Here is a 20,139-nt window from a genome sequence, read left to right as displayed (position 1 = left end):
TGGTACATGGACTTACATACAGGCAAACACATGTAAAGTAAAAATAAATCATTTAAAAAAGAAAAAAACCTCCATGACATCACCTCCAGTTTATCAGTGGAGAAACTGAGGCCCAGAGGGGCTAAGTGGCTTGGTAAAGACCACACTAAGGATTGAAACTCAGGAGAGCCCATTACTAAGACTCATAGTTTTTACTGTCATTCCACCCATGGATGAACGGTATATGCCATTTTAGTTCTGTTGTGTCTTTGGGAGGAAAAAGAATGAAAAGAAAAAATAATTCGGATGGTTTTGAGGGAAAACTTTGGGTTGTTTAAATGTGAAAGGAAATGCAGGAAAGAACTCCAATGCAAGAGTGGTGGGTAGAATCTTAAGACCCTGTCTTCTTGATGAAGAGACATATTACTCAAGCATCTCTCTAGGAAGTAAGGTAAATCCCTCTGCATACTCAAGAGCAACCTGCAGAATGTCTTTTCCCCCATGGGGCAGCTCAAAACTTCACAACAGACCCCCAAGACAGAGTTTCCGCATGGGAGATTTGCTGAGACCAGCACTGGCTGGATTCTCCTCTCCACACATGAGTGGCATGTTAGCTTCATCAGATGTTGTTAAAAAACAAGCAGGTGCCTTTCTCAAGGATGTTTAATATCATTGATCAAAGACTGTTGATTCTCCCCCTTCCCACCAATACACATGACACTTTTAAGACAGGGTCTCACTGTGTAGCCCTGTCTGGCTTGGAACTCCCAGGCCTGCCTCAGCTTCCCAAACCTGGGATTAAAGATGTATTCCACCACACCCAACTCCACCTCTATTTCTTTGACAAAGTCTTTAACTAAACCTGAAGCTCCAGTCTTCCATGCTGGCTCATCAGAGAGCTTTGGGAATTCTCCTGACTCTACCTCCCCAGAGGTAGGAGACAGGTTTACCACCACACCCACTTTCCCTGGGTTCTGAGGATCTGAACCCAGGTCTTTATGCTTGCACACAGGCATTGACTGAGATGCCTCCCCAGGTTCTCACCCTCTTCTGTTGTCATTACTGTTTGAAGTTGGAGGCCATCTGTGCTTCGGCCAAATCCATTCCCTCAAGCATCAGGAAGACCCCACCTTCAGCTGACATCCTCTTCCTGCCATCATTCTCCCCTTCGTAACAGTTCTTGCCAAGCACCCAGCAAGGGCTGAGGTATCTCTCAGGTAAAACACACTTTGATTTCAGCATTTCCAGCCACCGGACCAATCCACACATCCCCTCTAATACGCTGCTACATGAACGTGCTTCTATAGGGCAAAAAGACCTTATCCAATACATAGTATAAAACACAGTGATACCCAGTGAGACAATTGTCCCCTCAACGGGATGACCTTTTTCTGTTTGAAGAAGCCACCACTTTCCATTTAGTACCATGCTGGAATATAGACTTCATGTTGCCATAAATTCTGATTTTTTTTTCAAATGAAGTTTGAAATCTGGCTTTTTAAATAAAATCTCAATATGTTTAAATGTTTGCTACCAATTTGCATTTTCTTCAAAATACTGAATAGACCAATAATCTAAATACATAAAGGAATAAAAATCAGGGGCTAGGGAGTTGGTTCAGTGGGTGAGAAAGCCTGCTGTACAGGCATGAGGAACTGAGTTTGAATCTCCAGCATCCATGTAAAAGTTGGGCCTAGTTATACACACCTGTAACCACATCAGTGGTAGGGAGGGTGGAGACAGAAGGATCACTGGCGCATTGGAACCCCAGCCTAAGTCCAGGTTCAGTGAGAAACCCTGCTCAGGGGCATAAGGCAGAGAGTTATAGAGAAGGGCTCCTGATGTCCTCTTACGACTTCTGCAAATGTGTGGGCACACCACACATACAATGCCCTGCGGGCCTGCAGTTCCCCACCTCGGCCCCATGTTTTCATCCCGAGTTCAACCTCCCTTTAAGCCTCCCAACTCCCCTATGATTTTATTATTTCCTCCCCATTCTCTCATGCTCTTGACTTGGTGCTTGGAAATTGAAACCAGGAGATGGATGGGCAGAGCACAGTGTTTTTCCCACACACTGAACTCTGAGATTCATTACTGATTCAGATTATAATTGTGAGCTGAGAGGATTTTCTTTCTCTCCATCTTCTTTCTTTAGCTCACTTCTGTTCTAAATCAACACACAAAGAGTAATGTCCCAAGGTCTCCCACCAGATGACAGAACCACCCAGAGGAAATCATACATTGTCTGTGAGCTAAAGAGCCCCAAGCATGAGTCTAACCAGAAAATTAAGAGGCAATGGGACAACAATGACCTGAAAGGAACTGGGGCCCAAGTTGTGTCCCTATTTAACACGAGCATTGCTGTAACGATTTCTTCATTGACACTTTTTGGTTTTGAGATTTATTTTATGTATATGAGTATTTATTTGCGTGTATGTCTGGGCACCATGTGCCCACTGATAAAATCTCTAAATATTATCTGCTAACTCCCATAATGTTTGTAGCACTATTGCACCAGTGGACACATCTCACCTATTAGGTCAATAGTGTAGCATGTAGGGTTTGCCACCAGGTAATAAATACCATCAATGACTTTTCTTTCCCAGTGGCTTGAACAGCACCTTCCAGAACTATGGAAAGCTAGCCATCAAGGAGGCCAGAAAAGGACATTAGATCTCTTGAAACTGAAGTTACAGACAGTTAAGACCCATCATGTGAGTTCTGGAATAGAACCTAGGTCCTCTGGAAGAATAACAAATGCACTTGACTGCTGAACCATTTCTCCAGCTTTCCCAGTTTCTGCTACTTCTAGTGTGTGTGTGTGTGTTACCTATTATTACATGGTATGAACCCTGGGGCTAGTACATTGCAAGCTCATTACAAGGGCATCTTCATGTGCAACCAGCTAAACTTGGGAACCTACAGATCAGTCAGATGCCAGTGTAACCCTGCAGTAGCTCCTCTGCCTAGAAGAGGCTACTGGAACTCCCTTCTTTTAGGTGAAGATGTTTTGCTACCTAACATAGCACATCCCTGAGGAAGAGCACGAGTCTCTCCTCCCAGCCTCACTTTGACCTTGAATTGAGTAGATTGCAAACTTCCCTAAGGTCTTTGTTACAGACATTTCACCAGGAAAGAGTTAGGAATGTTTAGTATAGAACTGAAAGATGAAGGCATTGGGTGTGTTGGGCTAACTAATAACTTTACGTTGCCCAGAGCCTTTGTGGTTGGATTCCTGTTGCTGTGATCAAATATGCAGCACAAACAACATAAGGAGAGGTTTGTTTTCAACCACAGTTTCAGAAACATCAGCCCTTGAGCACTTAACTCCAGTGTTCTGGGCCTATAGAAATGTAGATCATCACATGGGAAGAGGGGAAACATAGGACAGGAAAGCTGGTTACCCCATGAGAGCCTGGAGGAGGGAAGAGCCTGGAATAATTTTATATTCTTGAAAGGCACAGGTCCAGCCATCTACTTCCTTAAAGTTTCCACCACCTCCCAATCACCTACTAAATTAAAAATCCCTCTTAAATGAAATCTCATGCCAGGCATGGAATACCTTCCTACATGTTATTGGTCATGAAAGCCCCAGATATCCCTCAAACAACAGAGTCTATTGCCATTGTTCATGACTGCCCTCTAGAACTAGATGGCAAGACCCTATTGTTGAAGACACAACACACTTTGGTTGCAGGATATAGAGAAATCAAGGTAGAATTAACCTTAAAACTTCCTCTCTAATGGATGGCTTCCCTAGTGTTGAAAGTTTAGGTCACTGGGAGAGAAAAACCATCAATGATATTACCCAGTGGCAAACTATGCTAAATACTGACTTGACAGGCAAGGTGAGCCTCACTGGCACAATAGTGCCACAAAGGTTATGGGGTAAGCTTTTGGATTTGATTTGAGGCCTACTCCAAAGGAAGGAATTCATGCCTACTACTTAAACCTGGTCAAAAGCTCATGGTTCAGGAGGTCATAGGTCCTAGGAGTGGGGAATAAATGGTCATGCTGCCAAACTCCTTTCTACTACTTTTTATGTTTACCCATAGACTAGTGACAATCTCAACCTTAGCCAAAGAAATTTCTCTCTATTGTGATCATCAGTTAATGCAGGAACTCAAATTGATCAAAGTTCTGAGCCACTAGATGGGACATATATATCTATAAGTGCACTCACATGTGTGCGAGTGTGTGTGTATGCATGCGTGCACATACACATACACCACCACCACCACCACATTAAGGCTCAAGGAACATTACAGAAAATGTTGAAAAAAAAATGTAAAAGCAGAAAATGGGTAAGAAAGCTGTGACATGCTGTCTTCAGGACATGCCATGCCTTTGCACTCACGAAGTCACTACAGCTATGTTTACCTGCACAAGAGCAGACTGAGATCAGTCAACATTCTAGCAGGCAGCACCAATAACTCAGTTGGTTGTTTTTAAAAGTTGAGAGAAAGGAGATGAAGAGAAAGGGAACAGTGGCAGTGCCTAGAGCCGGGGTTGTTGGTGGAGAATAGGAAGATAGAGTTGGAGTGCATATGATCAAGACGCATTGTTTACATGTATGAAATTGTCATTGAATTAAAAAAAGATATTGTATTTATGCTTTAAATCCTTAAGTGAATTAGTCAAGTCATGAGGTCAGAACTCTCGTGAACACTGTTGTATTGGAGACCAAGACTCAACATAGGAACTTAGGTGAGACATATAATCCCTGAGTCATAATAACAAGAGAGTAGTATTTGAGTGAAAGTTAGCTATAAGGTGCTTCTTTCATCTTCTCTCTTAGTCCGTGTGACTCTAAAGGCAAAGGCACGTAATGATCCTTCAGTCCTACCAGGAGCACCCAAATTCTCAGCAGCTCTTGTACAAATGAGAAATAAACTTGAATTGAGTCTCTGAAATTTGGACGATGTTCTTATAGATGTGACTATTGATTGTTGCAACTAACCACAGAAGAAAATTTAGAGCAACTAGCAGACCTGAATCCATGGAACCTTTGTCAGTCACTGAACAAGCTACAGGAAGTGAATGCAAGGGCACCCCAAAAGAAAAGACCAAACCCACTGCCACTCCTGTGTCCTGAGACAATGCACATCTATTCTCTAGGAGTATGTGAACCAAATTTCCAGTTCTTAATGGACTCAATTGAATTGTGCTTCCTTTTCCGAAGAATTTACATTTTTATTGTTTTTATTGAGCTCTACATTTTTCTCCAATCCCCTTCCTTCCTTCCTCCCCTCTCTCTTTTTACCCTTTCCGTGACCCCCATTGATGTGGGATTCCCTTCTGTATGCTGCGAATATGTTTTATTATCATTGGTTAATAAAGAAACTGCTTTAGGCCTGTGGTAGCACAGAATAGGGTAAGGCAGGAATTCCAAGCAGAGATAGAGGAGAAAAGAAGGCGGAGTCAGGGAGACACCATGTAGCTGCGAAGGGGAAAGATGTCAGAGAACCTTACTGATAAACCACGAGTTTTATGGCAATACATAGATTAATAGAAATGGGTTCATTTAAGATGTAAGAGTTAATTAATAAGAAGCCTAAGCAATAGGCCAAACAGTGTTACGATTAATATAGTTCCTGTGTGATTATTTCAGGTCTGGGCAGCCAGAAATGAACAAGTGACCTCCAGCTATACCCCATGCTCCCAATTTACTCAGATCTTATCTTTTTCTCCTTCCATGTAGATCCATGTATGTCTCTCTTAGGGTTCTCTTTGTTGTCTAGATTCTCTGGGGTTGTGGACTGTAGGCTGGTTTTTCTTTGTTTTATGTCTAAAAGTCACTTATGAGTGAGTACATATTGTATTTGTCTTTCTGGGTCTGGGTTACCTCACTCGATGTGATGTTTTCCAGCTCCATCCATTTGCCTGCAAATTTCAAGATGTCATTGCTTTTTTCTGCTATATAGTACTCCATTGTGTAAATTACCACATTTTCCTTATCCATTTGTCAGTCGAGGGGCATTTAAGTTGTTTTCAGGTTCTGGCCATGGCAAATAATGTTGCTATGAACATAATTGAGCACATGTTTTTTGTAGTATTATTGAGCATCCTTTGGGTATATACTCAAGAGTGGTATTGCTGGGTCGGTTATTTCCTAATTTTCTGAGAAATCACCATACTGAAACCCAAAGTGGCTGTACCAGTTTGCACTCCCACCAGCAATGCAGGAGTGTTCCCTTTACCCCACATCCTCTCCAGCATAAGTTGTCATCAGTGTTTTTAATCTTGGCCATTCTGACAGGTGTAAAATGGAATCTCAGAGTTGCTTTGATTTGTATTTCTCTGATGGCTAAGAACTTACATAACTTCCAGAGTTTTCGTTTGCTGTGGCATTTGAATGGGCAAGCCTTGTGGAGGGCAATATGGCTAACCTCAAGGATTTCTGTGAGCCTAGGCAATGAAAATGTCTTACAATAAAGTGTGTCTTTCCAAAGACCGGAAAACAAAAGACAGTTCATATTTGTCTTCTGCTGTGTGGGTACAAGGGATCAAACACAGGGTATCAGACTTGGTGGCAATCACCTTTACATATGAAGCCATCTTACCAGAAAGGTTCATGTGTGATTGAAAAGAACTACCAGGGCTGCCACAGAGAAAAGTACTCTGTGCTATCTTCAACCCTTGGATTTGGTTTGGTTGACTTGACAGAACAGAGTTTCAGCTACAGCTTCAGTTTCACTAAAGTGGCAAAAGACAAGCTTGGGTTCAGACTTCAGCTCTGGACCCCAAAGCCTTGACCATCCAGATATGAAGAAAGACCTCTCCATTGGTTACAGTAATAGATGCAGAATTCCATCCTAAAAGGTCCTTCTTTATTCACTAACAGAAAAAAAGGAAAAGAAACTCAGGGTACATTTCAGTTATAAGCGTGTGCTTATCATGCCCAAAGTTCTTGGTTCAATCCCAGCGCCAAAAGAAGAGATGCTGGGCATGGTGGTGCACACCTTTAATCCCAGAACTCAGGAGGCAGAGGCAAGCGGATCTCTATGAGTCCAGTGCTTCCCTGGTCTACATAGTAAGTTCCAGGATAGCCAGAGTTACACAGTGAGACCATATCTGAAGAATAAGAAAAGAAAGGGGCACGGAGGGAGGAGAAGGAGCAGGAGCAGGAGAAGATAGAAGAGATGCCGGCTTTCCATATTTAATATAAAAACAGTAAGATACAAATGGTATTTGCTGCCCTGGATCCTGGTATTCCACGGAGTGTTTGGAAAAGCTCTTGGGGCAATTCTATGTTCCCTTCTCACTCAACCAGGCTTTGTAGATGAACTTCTTATCTTCCGTTTGATGATGAATACCCTGTGGTTGGACCTCTTGGTTCACCGATTCAGGTAGGTAAGAACTTTATTTTCTGTTCTTTTGGCTCCAGATTGAAAGGAAACATTAATTCCATCCTTTCTCCAGCAGCTGCTGCCTGCCCCTCTGTCAAGAATGAATGGAATCAGGGTCTCTGTAGGGCCATCCCGGCTTGGGTTAGGAAGCTATGGTATGTCCTGACTCTGGATCCTCTTCAGTGCCTAGAAGGGAAAATCCAGTTAGCCCCACATTTGGTAATGTGCCAGTGGCTTGGCCAGGAAGAGTGGGGCACCTTGATTGACAGTCTAGCATAAGGGTGAGCTAATTCCCTGGAATGCACGGAACAGCAATGAGGTAATTTCCTGGAAAGGAAATGGGGTGCTATTAGCATGAATGGGGAACTGCAAAGTCAACAACTGTTCACCCCAGCTCCTCCCCGAGTCCATTTATGTGATTTTTAACCCAAGACTTCTGGAGACAGATGCCTTTATTCAAAGGACTGACGGCCATAGGAAAGCAAAGAAACATCCTTTCAGATCATAGAAAGAAATTGCCATTCCTTAAAATGCGCAGACTGGACCCTTAGACTCCCCTGGTTGTACTGTCTCAGACATGAGAAAAGGGAAGCAGAAAAAAAAAATTTACCGAACCTGCACAAAGGAAGTCTGTCTTAAATTCAGTCTCCTGCCTGAGGGCATCTCTCCACCATCCTCCTGGGGTATTGGGGAAAGGGCCTTGCTACCTCTGAGGTTATTTCTTGAAGTGCACACCCTCCAGGTTTGGAATGTGGGGTGGCAGGAAGGGTCTTTAGACTAACTCTTCTTGCTAGAGCAGGGGCATAAGTGACGGGTCCAAGCAGTGATGGAGGAGGGGAAAGAACACTGGGAAGGGGATTTATTTCAAAGGTGAAACTATTTTCCTGAAAATATGTCTGCGTGAAGTAGGTGCTGATATCTTGAACTGGAGCTGGGAATGGATTTTTTTACAGGAAAAAGGAAATGCAAGGGTGTGGAGCAGCCAGCAGCAGAGGAAGTTCCCAGGTGACTTGTCATGGTGCGATTTATAGACCCGAGTCTCAGCAGGGCTGCAGTGGGCTGCGGAATGAGCGTGATTTGTTGGTGGTGGGACCTGGCACTTGGCAGCAGTCCACACTGACTTAGCCTAGAGCATGCGTGCTGCCAGGACCTGGAGTGCACTGGCCGATCTGGGCCGTTAAAACGAGAAGAGCAAAAGCAAATGTGTTCATCCTGAAGGGAAAATGGAAGCAGAACTCTGAAGGGAATGAGGATGGTCATCGTGTGGTGGGGAAATGGTTCAACAGATAAAGACACCTCCTGCCAAAACTCACAACCTGAGTTTGATCCCTGAAGCCTACATAATGGAAGGAGAAAGAACCAGCTGCCAAAAGTTCTCCTCTGACCTCAGCACAAGTGTTGTGCCTTGTGTACAAACACACACACACACACACACACACACTAATTAATGTAATTGAATTTTTTAATTAAAAAGAAAACAATTGTGAGGAAGGGGGCCAGAGCATAAGAGGCTCTCTGCCCCTCTGTTACTGGGCTTGGCCATAATTGAAACCATAAACACTGAAAGGGGGTCTGTCAAAAGAGGAGGGTCCCTCTAGCTTATGTCCACCCACCCTGGGAAACAGATAAATGAACTTTAAAAGAGAGAAGCAGATTATTCATCTCCCATTGCTGTCTTTGAGCTCTCCTCCCCCACCTTCAGAATAGCAGAGACCAGGAACAGCCCTGGCCTTCAGCGAGAGCCAATTAGGCGGTAAGGCATGACCGTCAACACAGCATCCTGCAGGCAAGGACCACAGCGGTGTTTACAGAGCGTGGCACCGATGCGGGAGCTAACAGCCCACATGCATGGTCCATCTGCACAAGCTGGAAAAAGTAACCGTTTCCACCCGAGCTAAACCGCGGTGCCTCTAAACATTCTACCCAGACCCCTTCCAGAAACCCCACACATCTGTATACACATTTCAAGATAAATATGCGCATAGGCAGAGCCCCCCGCAGAACCAGGGGAGGCCCCTCTGAAATTCTGTGGGTGGACCCTGCCCGCCCCACACAGGCTTCAGTCGGGGAATTTTCAACAAGTAGAACTCCTCAGAGCCTCGTACCTGCCTTGTGGCTCCTCATGTCACACAAACACAATTTTGAGGTCTACAACCCAAGTTCTCTTCTTCCAAAGACATGCACAAGCTTCTGAACTCTGCTCGGAAGATGAGAAGGCCTCCCTTTGCTGCAAGCTTACTGGAAACCCTGCTATCCAAGGCTTGGCACTCACTCCTAACTTTACCAAGATTTCCTTCTCCCCATGGCAGCAAAAGACAAACACTGCCTGCCTCCCCAACTTTGTTTATTTATTTTTGAGGCAGGATTTTATGTATTGCAAGCTGGTCTCAAACTCACTGTATAGCCTAGAGTGCCCTGAAAGCTGAATCCTCCTGCCTCCACCTCCCAGGTGCTGAGATTTCACAGTTAGGAGTGGAAGCCAGACTTTGTACAAGGCAGATGAACACTCTACCAACTAAGATATCTCCAGCCCAAGGTCTCCTTAATACCCAAGCTGGCCTTGAACTCACTATATAGCCCAGGTTAGACTCTGACTGTCCATCCTCTTCCTTCAGTTTGTTGAGGGCTGGGGTTATGGGTTTTAAGCACCATGCTAGGCTGATTCTGATCTTTGTGAACTTATTCTTGTCCATTTTCCTCTTTAAATTTTTAAAAATTTATTGTGTGTGTGTGTGTGTGTGTGAGAGAGAGAGAAAGAGAGAGAGAACTCATGTGTGTGGTACATGCTCACACTCACGTGACACACATGCCGAGGTCAGATAACAGGTTCTTAGTAGTCCGCTTCAGTTTTTTAACTTGTGTTGAGTCAAGGTCTCTCTTATTTCTGGCATTGTACTGCATACTCCAGACTAGCTGGCCCATGAGTTACCAATCTATCCTGTCTCCACTGGAATTAGAGGTGCACACCCCTGCATCTGCATTATTGTCTAGGCTTCCAGGTGCACACCACTGCGTCTGCATCATTATGTAGGTTTTCAGGTGCACATCCCTGCATCTGCATTATTATGTAGGCTCTCAGGTGCATACCACTGCATCTGCATTATTAGGTAGGCTTCCATGTGCACACCACTGCATTATTAGGTAGATTTCCAGGTGCACACCACTGCATTATTATGTAGGCTTTCAGGTGCATACCACTGCATTATTAGGTAGGTTTCCAGGTGCACACCACTGCTTCTGCACTATTAGGTAGGTTTCCAGGTGCACACCACTGCATTATTAGGTAGGTTTCTAGGTGCACACCACTGCATTTTTAGGTAGATTTCCAGGTGCACACCACTGCTTCTGCATTATTAGGTAGGTTTCCAGGTGCACACCATTGCATTATTATGTAGGTTTTCACGCTTACACAGCAACCACTTTTACCCATGGAGCCATCTTTCCAGCTCTCTTCTTGTCCATGTTCAGGTCCAGTCTTGTAGCATTGACTTCCACAGATCACAGAGACAGAAAACACCAGTCTGAATCCAGACCACTAGAAGCTAATAGTCTATCCTGCCTTGTTGCACACTGTGGTTCTAATATTGTAATCAAGGGCAGGGGAAGGGAAGGGATTGGGAAGTCGAGCTAATTCAGTACACAGATGCCATACTTTGGCCAGCAGGAAAAGAGAGCAGAAAGTATACCCAAAGATTGCCAATAGTCAGAAAATGGCCGGTCATCATAAAGCTGAGATACAGCCCACTGTCTGACTGTATTTCCACTTAGGTCTTACGGGAGCAATTGCTGCAGTCACAAGATTCAAAAGTATGGTGATGGGTGGGCTAGCAGCTATACCAGCAGCTGGCCTCGGACCTAAAGTATCAGCCCTTCTGGTTTGAAAGTTTGCAAGGGTCCCTCCCCATGACAGCCACCTACCTTTCTCTGTCTGTCAAGGTATAGCTCACCCATCACCTCCTCTTAAGCTCTACCCCCTCAACAAACCCCATAACTTTCCTCCAGCACCAAGAGCAATGGTTTCCAAAAGTTTTAGCTTATGCGATCCCTAAAGGTGATTTGAAAACTCATGTACATTCTTGTATGATTTTGAGACGGGTGCCGTTTATTTTAAGAAGAACAATTTTTATTTTTAGGTTTAAATGGTTGCTGTGGCTATCATTAGTACTGAAAACATTCACATTTTAAAATAAAGCCACTAAATCATTCTTTAAAACTTTCTAGCAGAATTAAATTATCACAGTAATTCAATTTATATTATTATTAAGATATTTTTAATAATACATGTATATGTACATGTTTTGTGTGCTGTCTGTCTGTCTGTCCGTCTGTCTCTCTGTATGGAGGGCAGCAGGCAACTTCAGGTATTATCCTCAAAAACACCATACATGTGGCTGGAAAGATGGTTCAGCAGTTAAGAATTCTTGCTGCTCTCGAAGAAGACCCAAGTTCAGTTCCCGGCACCCACATGACAGCTCACAAACCTTTCACAACTCCAGCTCCAGGGGACTGAATTCTCTCTTCTGGCTTTTGCTAGCACTGAACACATACGGTGTGCAGGCAAAACACTCATATACAGAAAATAATAACCAATGAATCTTTGCAAAAGAAAAAATAGAAAGAAACATCATCAACCCCCTTTGAGGTTGTCTCTCATTGGGCTGGGTTCACTGATAAGGCTGAGCTGTGTAGCCAAGGAGTCTGGGGGACGCTCCTCTCTATGTCTCCCCAGCTCTTGCCACCTCAATCCGCGCATTTTTATGTTTCTAGGGACCAAATGTGCACATCCCTGTGCTTACAAAACAAGGGTTTCACCAACTGAGCCAACACCACCCCCACTCTTCCCCACCCCTCCTCTTATGAGACAGGAACAGTCTCCTCTAGCCCATGCTGACTTCAAGCTCCGATTCTTCTGCATCCAGAGTTCTGGAATTACAGCTATACACAACCCTAAGAGGTTTACATGGAGCTAAGGATCCAGCGTAGGGCTTTATGCATGATAAACAAAACACTTTCCCAGCAGAGCCCACCACTCCCATTCTCTGAATACATAAGACTTTTTTTTATTGACTTACTGGTCCATCTCCTCTTTGGAGACTTGGGCTCCAGTAGATTTACTCTGAGTGCTTTCGCAATAATCAGATGCTTTTGTGTTTGAAGCTGTTTGCTTTTAACAGATGGCCACTGTTATCATTTCTTTTACAAAAAATGTAAAATTTAGATTTTTTTATCACTGTAAATTTGCAACTTTTGAGCGTTTTTTTCTAGGCCAAGTGGAATAACCACTAGACTATTACTGATCAAAAAGCATAAATATAAATTTTCATAAATAATTAAAAGGGAACTTTTTTCAATCAGGTATTATATTTACAGATGAAAATTGTTTGTTGCTAGAATAAGATGTAACTCAAAATAGATTCTATTCCTATTTCATATTTTGAAAGAGAAACTCTAAGAAACTCTTCTCTCACCAAGAGTCTCATGGGGGTAAGTATATTTGTTTGAGGCAAAGTTTCACAGTGGCCTGGAACTTCTCCTTGAAGGCCAGACTAGCTGGCTTTCAAGCTCAGGCACCTGCTCCTGGCTTTTTCCATGGGTTCTAGGACTCCAAACTCAAGTCTTTATGCTTGCTTCCAAGGTAAGCGCTTTACTGACTAAGCCATCTCCCCAGCTCTTCCACTAAGAGGCACACATTCTTTGACATGGTTGGGGGTGGAAGTGGGAAGGCTGCTGGACAGAATTCCCATCTCTCCTGGGGCTTCTCTCTGCAACATAACTGAACTCAGCAGGTCAACTTATCCCTTTTCTGAAAAGAACTACACAGATAACACTGGGAGGTAGAAATCCCCATTCGTTGCGGCATTGAGGCCTACAGACACCCTCCAAATCAGATTTTCGAGGTTTACCTCAGCTGTAGAAAGTCAATGGGAGTCTTGTTTGTCCAGCACTGGTCATTTTGGTGGGCTGTTTATGCCACAGAACCTCCTGGGCCAGGCCAGCCTTGTGAGGGCTTCTTCTACCCAATCCTGTTATCTCTGCATCTATTGATCTCAAATATTTGCCATGCCAAATTATCTCAACTTCAGCTTCAGAAAACCCCAGCCTGTTGCATCCACTTATAAAAGGTTCACCAATATCATCTCATTGTCTCAAACACATTTGCCCTCCAGAGCAAGGCTCCATGTTTGGTTTTGAGGCAGTCTCCCTTAGCCTAGACTGACCATCTATTTAATAGAGTACTTGAGGTCCTAGCTAGAGCAATAACAACAAAAGGAGATCAAGGGGATACAAATCGAAAAAGAAGAAGTCAAACTCTCACTATTTGTTGATTATTGTAATAGGAGCTGCGGGCTGTGTTCCTGCCACCCCAGCTCCTGGTTGCCTGGCTAGCTTATGCCCCGAAATAACAGCACACAAACTGTATTCTTTTAAACACTGCTTGGCCCATTAGCTCTAGCCCTTATTGTCTAATTCTCATATCCTGATCAACCCATCTCTAATAATCTGTGTAGCATTAGTCTTACCGGGAAAGATTCAGCATGTCTGACCTGGCGGCTTGCTTCATTGCGTCTGGCTCTGAGAGGAGCTGCCCTGCATCTGAGCTCACTTCCTCTTCCTCCCAGCCTTCTGTTCTGTTTACTCCACCTATCTAAATTCTGCCCTATCAGATGGGCCAAGGCAGTTTCTTTATTAGCCAATGACCTTCCTCCATCAGATTATATGATAGTTTACATAAGTGACCCCAAAAATACTACCAAGGAACTTCTGCAACTCATAAAACCTTCAGTAACATAGCAGGATGCAAGATTAACTCGAAAAAAATCAGCATCTCTCCTTTACACAGACGATAAATGGGATGAGAAAGAAATCAGACAAACATTACCCTTCACAATAGTCACAAATAACATACAGGTTCAAAACCAAGACTGTGGTTATCAGACGTTATTCTCCAGACTTCACAGAACACCATTCATAGATAGAAGGTTTACCAACACCAATAAGACAAAACATAGCCTTATTGCCTAAGCGCTTTCACCCCCAGATTGAGACCCAGTGGTGAGCTCTGAAGAGTTGAGGGAACCTCCCACAGCAGTGTTATCTGCCATAACCTAGCTTGATGTTTTAAATTATCCACGTGTATACTTGGTTGTTCATACCATAGAGGCTCTACAGGGCTTCATCCGCTACTCATTTGTTCAATTAGTCAGCTGATTTTGACCATTCAGTACACCTGAGTGCCTAGTGCACACTAGGTCCCTGTGGTGGCGGCACAGCTCACAGTTTCACAAGAGAAACAGGAAGGAATGAAAGTGGTTAGAAGGAACCACATAGTCCCAATGTCAGAAAGTCCCCAGACAGATGTGCACGCATCTACAATGGACACTTAGGCATCTCTTTTACCCCTTTAGCTCTAGGAGAATCTCAGGGCACCTCTAGACCAGAGCAAATGTCATCTGATAATCAAATAATTTTATTTAGTTAAGTATACAAAAAGAGTCCTAGGGCATTTAGATATCCTCTTACTCTTTGGATATTTTAAAGTGTAGGCTTTGATGGTGTATCATTTGAACATCCTGAGCTTTGGTCGTGAAGAGGTTACTAGAACCTTACTAAGATTACATCTAAAACTTATCAGTTTCAAACTTCTGGAAGTTAATCACACTCTTTTTTTTTTTTAATTTTAATTCTTCCAGTTTTCCCCTCAGACCTCAAAGGAAGTAATACAATGCAAAATAACAGCGCTGAGCTGATGTTTGCTCTGCACTGACTTTGTATACACACTCTACAAAAACTTTCAACTAACAGTATTAGTTACTTCTTCAAATAATCCTGCTCGGCTCAGTAGATACGGAACATGTACCTGGAGAGGTCCAGAGATGGCAGAGGGCACTCAGCCAGGAAACAGTGCAACACAGAGCCCAGTCTCAGCTGTGCGCTGCCTCATGAAGCTCCCTGTCCCTAAAACATCACCATCTCACAATGCAGAGTCTGCCTAAGGAGTCTAAAGCCACAGGTCCATGCTGCCCAGAGAAATAAGCCAGAGCCCCTGCAAGGTGCCCAGCTAGAGGGAACCCTGCTTATGGACTGACTGTTTAATGATTCTTTGTGGCCAGTGAGCTGTAGTTCTCTTTTCACAAACCCATTTCCAGGAGAGTAGAAAACAACCCTCAAGTGTGTGTATCCCTTCCCCCCGCCCCCCCATTTCCCCCATCCTCCCACTACCCCCACCCCACATTCTCCCTCTTGATTCTGAATGCCCAGCACTCACTTCTTCCCCAAGCCTTCTTCCCAGGTCATCCTTAAAAGGGTGTGTGCTAATTAGCTTTCTGTCACTATAACAAGATACCCAAGGTAGCCACCTTAAAAGGTAGGAAAGTTTTGACTCCATTTGAGAGGTTTCAGTCTGAAACACTGGACTGTGACTTTGGGTTTGTGGTCTCACAGTGCATCATGGTAGCAGCATATGGCAAAGAATGCCTCTTCATTAGGAAGCAAAAGAATGAGAAAGGAGCTAAGTTCCCAATGTTTCCTCCTACGGCACACCCCTCAATGCCCTAACTTCTTCCCCACAGACCTTAAGGTTCTACTAATACCTCGTAGCATTATACTGGGGACCTAGGCCTTTTGGGGACATTCAAAATCCTTACTGTCTCATCTCTGTCCTGGACCTTTTCCTTAACCCCCATCATATGTACCCTTTTCTAAGAACCACTCTTGAGAGTTTAAGAGACTCCTTCTGGTGGCTTGACTAGGAATGGCCCACCATAGACTCGTATATTTGAAAGCTTGGTTATTAGGAAGTAGAGCTACTCAAAAGGGATTAAAAGTTTGGGCCTTGCTGGAGTAGATGTGGCCTTGTTGGAAGAGGTGTGTCACTATGGGTAGGTTTTGATCAAAATCTCAAGCCAGAGTCAGTGTCCCTCCCTTCCTGTTGCCAGCAGATCTGGATGTAGAACTCTCAGCTACCACGTCTTCCTGGGTGCCACCTTGTCCCCTGCCATGACAATAATGGACTAAACCTCTGAAACTGTAAGCAAGCCTCAACTACATGCTTTCTTTTAAAACAGTTGCCATGGTCACAGTTCCTCTTCAGAATAGAACACTGACTAAGATACCCCTCATACTTAGCATGTCTAGAAAGTGGGTCTTGAGCACACCCACAAGCCTGTCACCCCAGTCTTTGCCACATTAATTAACACTCATTTCCTCTTCCTCGTTGCTTGAATAAAGTAATAGCTCTCTCAACTTGACATGATCTAGGCTGACCTGGCGGAGAGTCTCAATGAAGGATTGCTACATCAGGTTGAGATGTGGGAACCACTTCTTGGGCAGGAAATCCAGCACTTTATAAGGATGGAGATATTCAGCTGAGCACTAGCAAGCAAGCGAGGACACACGCGTTAACTCTTCTCTGCTCTTGATTGTGGATGTGATATGACTATTCAAAGTTACTATAGTTCTTGACTTCCCCACAATGATAGCCCATAAGCCGAAATAAACCCCTTTCTTCCCAAATTGCTTTCTGTCATGGTATTTTAGCATTGTAACAGAAATTAAACCAAAAGAGGGTCCATCCTTGGCTCCTCCTTCTCTCTCCCATCCTGCATACAATCCATCGGAACCCGATCACTGCTCTCAGTCACAGCTGTGGTGCCCTGTCTTCCTGTTTCTGTCCTTGCTTCCTGACTTCCTGTTCTTAACACCCAGTCAGTGCCTATGCTCAACCATGAGCCAAATACAAAACTCCAGTTCTCAAAGCCCCATGGCTTCTCATCTGGCACAGAGAAAAAGGCAGGGCCCTCATGGTTGGTCACTGAAACAATGAACATCACTGTCCCACTGTGACTCTTGGGGCCCCAACCCTGATCTACAAAATGTGACCTCCTTGCTGCTCCTTAAATTCTCCAGCGTAACTACATCTACTGTCCCCCGATCCAGAAATGCCCTCTCCCAGGGACCTGCCTGGCTCCCCATCACTGTCTTCACACCACTCCTACATGGCATCCCCTTGGGGACACACTTTCCTGATACTTTATTCAAAATTACAACTTTTGTTCTTTGTTCCTCCTCACCCTGTGTCTCTCCAAGGCACCATCACTGGTGAGTAACCACCAGATCCTACATCCTTTGAGGATGGGGAAGCTGTTACAGCACTGCCGTCTCTCCAGTGCCTCATGACGCTGGGGTTCAAGTAATATAGTTTCAGAAGAGATGAGAAGATTGCCCTCGGTCAAAAGAGAAAGCCATATCACCCAGGGTTTATGGTTCACTCACAGAGCCAGCATAACTCTAGCTGAAGTTCTGAGCTTGTTGGGTTTGCCTTTCTCTAAGAACTGCTCAAGCCAATTCCTGACTACACGGCTGGTTCTCAAGCTCAACACTCTTTCAGAGAGCCTCGGTTCCTTAGTAGAACTAGTCCACGTGCTCATGAGTCACTGAGGACATGAGAACTAGATGCTGCCAAAGGGAAGTCAGAAATTTGGCTGGAGACTCAAGCGCTTTACACCACATTCACCCCATCTATTAAAAAATTTTAATTATAAGCTAGGCATGGTGGCTGTCCTCATTATCTTTAACTGTCAACTTCACAAGAGTCACCTGAGAAGGGAATCTCAATAAAGAGATTGCTTTAATCAGATTGGCCTGGGGGCATGTATGTGGGAGATTGCCCTGATTGTTAACTGATATAGAAGGGTCCAGCTCACCATGGGTGGCTCTATTCCCTGGGCAGGTGGTGCTCAACTGTGTAAGAAAATTATCTGAGTGTAAGCCTGTGAATCAAACTACAGCATTCTCTTATAGTTCCTGCCCTGACTTCCCTCAGTGGTGGACTGTGATCTAGAAGTGTAAGCTAAATAACACCCACCACACACACACACACACACACACACCCTAAGCTGTTTTCAGTTGGAAAGTTTTATACCACAGAAAAGAAACTAGAACAGTCACAACCTGTAACCCCAGAACTAGGAAGGTAGAGGCAGGCAGTTTAGGGGTTCAAGCCCGGCTTTGGCTATTCTTGGCCAGTCTAGGGCTACCCAAGACACTGTCCCAAAATGAATAAGAAAAATAAAATAAGAATCATACACACACACACACACACACACACACACACCATACACACGCACATGCACACACAAACCAAAAACATGCCTTCCTTGGGATGGGATGGGATGGGATCAACATAATGCCTGGCTGCTACTCTAGAGACGAACAAGCTCTACTCACCATACTCGGGGTCTTTCTCCTCCAGGGGCTTCAGTATTAACCCAGCAACTCACTAGTGGCAGAAGCTGCTTGCTCCATCACACCTGAGAGTGCCAGCACAACTTCAGAAGAGCCCAGCAGGTGTGCTGACTCCAGAAGCCTGCCCTCCAGGTCTTTGCTTCCTCTCTGTTTATTGATCTGACTGAGTTGGGCCTCAGACACTTTTATTTTCTGGTCTTGCTACCACCCTTACAAGTATTGGGGGAGCTGTGGCTTCTGGAGAACACCCATAGGATTATACAGCCTCTGGTTTTCTCCTCTGAGAGTACTCAGTTATTTCATATGAAATGGGGTATTTGCACATAGCCTTCAAACATTCTTCCCATCTGCAATACTTAACAGCATTTCTTTTTTTTTTTTTTTTTTTTTTGGATTTTTCGAGACAGGGTTTCTCCGTAGCTTTTGGTTCCTGTCCTGGAACTAGCTCTTGTAGACCAGGCTGACCTCGCACTCACAGAGATCCGCCTGCCTCTGCCTCCCGAGTGCTGGGATTAAAGGCGTGCGCCACCACCGCCCAGCAGCATTTCTTGATTACTTAACAGAAGTTATACAGACTAAGCTCTAGGGAAACAGCTGTATTTAGAGAATGACAAGCAGAAATGTCTCTGGTCGACCAGATGACTCAACAGATAAAACCACTTGCATATATAATCTGAATCACTGAGTTTTCCCTAGATTCTACCTTAAGATGGAAGGAGAAAACAACCCCACAAGCTGTCTTCTGACCTACATGCACACTGGCACACAAACCGCCATGCACTCACACCCCTCATATATATCATACACACATAATAATTTTTAAAAATTTAACTTTAAAAGATTAAAAAGCTAAAAACTACCAGTAGATGGGCCAGTGGAGTGAGTAAACCAGCAGCTCAGATATGAAATACAAACAAATGCATTTTTTAAATGTCCAACATTCTTAGCCACCAGATAGATGAAAATTAAAGGTACTGCAAGATTCTACCTCACTCAAGTCATGATGTCTCATCAAGAAAACAATAACAAATACTGACTAGGATGCTCAAAGAAAAAGGAAACTATTTACTGTAAACTAATATAGCCCTGTGGAAATCAGTGTAGAGCTGTGGTTCTCAACCCTTTGAGGGTCAAATGACCCTTTTACAAGAGTTACCTAAGATCATCAGAAAGTACAGATATTTACATGATGACTCATAATAGTAGCAATATTACAGTTATGAAGTATTAATGAAAATAATTTTATAGTTGGCAGCCACCACAACATGATGAACTATATTAAAGGGTTGCAGCATTAGGAAGGTTGAAAACCTCTAGAGGTTCCTCAAAATACATGCATACATACATGCATACATACATACATGCGTGCATAAACCTACCATAGGACCCAGCTATGCCACCCCTGGGAAGTACTCAAGAGTAACCGTCTCTTACTACAGAGATGCGTGGTCAGCCTTGCTCAGTGCTGCTCTCCTCATAGCAAATTGCATTCATTCTTAATCTATAAATTTCCTGCTCTATCTACACTACAGATTCCCCTTTATTTATTCATTCAGAGTGAATTCTG

This window comes from Chionomys nivalis, chromosome 13 (genome assembly GCF_950005125.1).
Source record: "Chionomys nivalis chromosome 13, mChiNiv1.1, whole genome shotgun sequence".
In the NCBI taxonomy this organism is placed as follows: domain Eukaryota; kingdom Metazoa; phylum Chordata; class Mammalia; order Rodentia; family Cricetidae; genus Chionomys; species Chionomys nivalis.
This window is presented reverse-complemented; position numbering follows the sequence as displayed.